Source organism: Carlito syrichta, unplaced genomic scaffold (assembly GCF_000164805.1).
Source record: "Carlito syrichta isolate Samal-C Ts95f unplaced genomic scaffold, Tarsius_syrichta-2.0.1 Scaffold316354, whole genome shotgun sequence".
NCBI lineage: Eukaryota > Metazoa > Chordata > Mammalia > Primates > Tarsiidae > Carlito > Carlito syrichta.
Window position 1 is genome coordinate 196,700 of NW_007260450.1, and position 3,952 is coordinate 200,651.

At 30.7% G+C, this 3,952-nt stretch overlaps 1 pseudogene; it reads right to left on the reverse strand.

The window, feature by feature from the left end:
- The window catches only part of LOC103276735, a 14,176-nt pseudogene extending 11,502 nt beyond the window's left edge, over positions 1-2,674 (reverse strand).
- Between the last annotated feature and the right edge of the window lie 1,278 nt (positions 2,675-3,952).

Below are 3,952 nucleotides of genomic sequence, written 5' to 3' on the forward strand. Positions count from 1 at the left end.
GCATGACTGATTTAAGTCAAACTACTTACCTCTATAAAAATACAAAAGCCATAAAATAAAAATTAAGATAAACGTTCTGTTCTCAAAACAGATCATTTCTGCCAGAAGTTCATCACAAACAAAATTTTATTTTTATTTTGTTTACATCACTCACTACTTCCTAAATTATATTTCTAAACAAGAGATCTTGGCCAACAATCATTAATCCATTATACTTATAAGAAGCAATTTAATTATTTGTGCAAAAGTTTACATACAAATAACATGTAATACATTTATAAAATTATTTAACTGTTTCACTTCTAATGAATTTGTTTTTAATAAATACTCTTCATAGTTTTTAATTCTTCTGAAATAATAGTGGATATGTTAGAATTGAAAGCGATGATGGCATTAATTTTATTAGAATACATACTAATGCTTAGCTTAATGAACTTGGAGGCCCATTCTAAAATATACTCATGAAAGGACAAAAAATTTCAATAACCTTAGGTATCTAACTATATTAATATAGGCTAAATATAACTATGGGAAGGAATGTTTACATAGGTATTTGCATGTTTCTTTATTAAATTATTACATTTCTTCCTGCAGACACTTCCTTAAGTATCTATGTAGGCGCCCACTACACTCATTGCATTAAATCACTTCTAGAAGACACTTTACAAGCATGCAACATGACTAAAGTTTTTTTAAGTTATTTTAAGAACATAACTTTTGTATTTACTATTGTTTATGGTTTTTAAAGATGAATCATATAGAAGAAAGTAAATTTCAAACTCAGGTTATAAACACACTTTATGGAACTAATCATAAAATGCCTTCAGAGTACTGTAAGCAATAACCATGATTTTACTCATTTACTCTTTATTTATGATTTAATCAGAGCTGTGAAGTAAAAGAAGGTCATTTCTTGGCATTTTTTTTCAGAACTTATAGTCTTGGTACTCAACTGTGATGTTCATTTCAATTATTATTTTTACTTGTCTTTATAAATGCAATCCACAGAATTTGCAGACGAAATTGATTCTGTCTAAAAATGCTTAGAATTCTTACTCAGAGGAGTTAGTAAGAATATTAAACACTCCACTGGTTTGAAATTTCCTGTAAATACACTAAAGGATGAAAAGGGCTATCCTGAAAACTAAATTTATTAAAGTAACTTATGAAATAAGCTAATCCAAGGTCTTTGGTGGGCATTTAATTCCTATAATATTTAAACATAATATTTCAAAACAAAATAAAGTTGTCTTCCCAATAATTAATGTCTACAAAAAATGACACATTTATAAAATAATAGATAACCCATTCAAAGTGCTATGACTAGTTCTTTTAAAAGATTATTTTTGAAAACAATGCCTAAAAGTTAAGACATTATCCAACCCATATAACTTTTAAAATGTTGGTATTATTTAAAATAATGATTTTATCAAATTTTACTCTAGTGTGGGCATCTGCTTCACTTTTTTTTGAGGCATACACGTACTCACTATATACTATCTTAAAATGTGAATGATATCACTTACTTTGAAGCATTTTTAATAATAATTCATTATTTTAATAGATGCTATTCTAATAATTTTTTTGGCATTGAGTTTGAATGCAATCCAGAATTTTAAAGAAATAACTTTTAACACAAATATAGCCTTATTTTCAAACAGGTATACTCGTTCTGGCCTAAAGTAAGTATATGCTTTCAAAGTTTTCTGTTTTCTGTCAGTTTTTCTGCTAACCTGAATTAGTGAAGAATGAAGTGAATATTTTTTGGTTGAAAAGAAAATTTCATTGACAAAATCAGGAAAAGTGAATCTGTCTTATTAAGAGAATAATGGACTACTTAAAAGTATAGCTTTATCCTGAAGTTGTTTACTTTTCTAGATTTAAAGAGAATAATTGCATTTTTTGAGACACTAGGAGAACACAGAAAGTGCTCTTTAGTGCTATCAGAAGACATATATTCAAAATATCTTGGAATGAGTTTTAAGAAAAGCAACATAGATGATCACAGGGTTTACATGATTTACAATCTCTCAACAGATTTCAACTAATTAATAGCTAATGTTTGCAGCTATCACAGGCAAGCATCTGTCTTGTGAAAAGTCCTTGTGGTCTTTTCACCTTAGCTCAGACTCGGAAGAAATTCATTGTTTAAGCAAGTATCAAATAATGTGGCCTTCTGGTGGAAAACTAAGTATCACGTTCTGCAGCACAGTGTTAGACAGTAAACTACAAGCTATAAAACATTTGTTACACTTTTACAGACCTTCCAAAAATCATCCTGTGAACTTAATTAATATCCTGACACCTGAAGGGCACTCTGGTGCTGGTATGACATAACTAATATGAAAATCTTATCTTTACTCATCCTTCAATCATTTTCCAAATAATAACAAGCTCTTAGCATCTTTTAGCTTAATACAACCTACTCAATTTGCTATGAATACATTTTTCATATTCAAGAAAATAGGCTTATTTGTTTTAAGGAAGCACTGAGGAAAACAAAACTTACCTGCTGTTGTTGCAGATGCAGCAGTTCTACTGTGCTTACTTCAGAGCTGTTGTCAACACTTGATCTTCCATCTCTGCTGCCAGCATCTAATTGGCTGCTTAGAGTGCTCATTTCATTTTGATTCATTGAACTGTTGCTTATTGTCTCTGTCGCAGATTCCTGCATCATGACTTAATACCTAAAAGTGATTAAGAAGTATCAATTAACACACGTTACACCTTCACACTTCCAATATCAAGATGTCCCTCTCTGCCAATTACAGAGACAGCATCTTTGGAAGGGAGGAAAATGCCTTGGATAGTCATTTACCAAGAAAAGCAGAACAAATTCAGCTTTTATCTAGATACTAATCACTGAAATTATTATTTCTATAAGAAATCTTTGTGTAGTTACATTTAACAGCCAAAGTAACATACCATGCATATAGCATGGTCAATAGCATTTATGAACGACCACATTTTAAAGTCTACCTATAAAACCAGTTTAAATGAAGGCACGATTGCACACTCTGTTCTATGTTTCCTATTATCTGCCTTTGACAACCTTTGACAACTATACAGCCTTATTTTAAATATTCACTAATCTAAGTATATGCCTTCAAAGCTTTCTGTTCTCTGTCAGTTTTTCTGCTAACCTGAACTATCTTGATTCTGTCAGAATTTTACAGCACATCTTATGCAAGGCTGTTGTTTAATGATGCTCAGCTAATCATATAAAATTAAAATTTTGTAAGGGTGTTACAAATCATATGGCATCAACCAATGATAAAAGTATAATGGGTTTCTTTTTTTTGTGACTAAATAAAATTTTGCCTTGGAGGCATTTTAAGAAAAAGCTCCTGCTGCAAACACATCAGATATTGCCTATTTTTTTAATCAAAGAGCTCATATTCATTTATTTTTCTGACATCTAAAACATTTAATACTGTCCTTCCTGGGAAGTAATTAAGCTTATGCATGAGCAGCAATCAAACTGTTCACTTGAAGATGACTTAAAACTCAATTTTACCATAGGCAAATAAATGAAAGATATAAAATTAATTTTCCAGGCATGTAGTAGATATGAAAGCTGGAAATAAAATCTATCAAGAAAATCACTAATGATCGTGCTAAAAATAGCATGAATTATGCATATTACCTTCTCTACAGTAATAAATGTTTTCTAATTTTCACTGCATAAATGTACTGTATTTTCAGGATACCAATGAGATGTCCTGCCAAGATCAGTGGAAATCCTTGCAGTAAATAAAGAACCAATGTGCACTTATAAACCAGAATTTCACAGTACATTTTGAATCTGTAGTTTAGAAAGATCATCAGTTTTGGCTCTCAAAGACATCTGAATCCTATGCCATAACCTCATAGATGTACTCCTCTGTTTTACTTCCATGGACAGAATTTCAGAAACAACCTAGCTGCACTGCGACTTCAACAGTAATGCCAG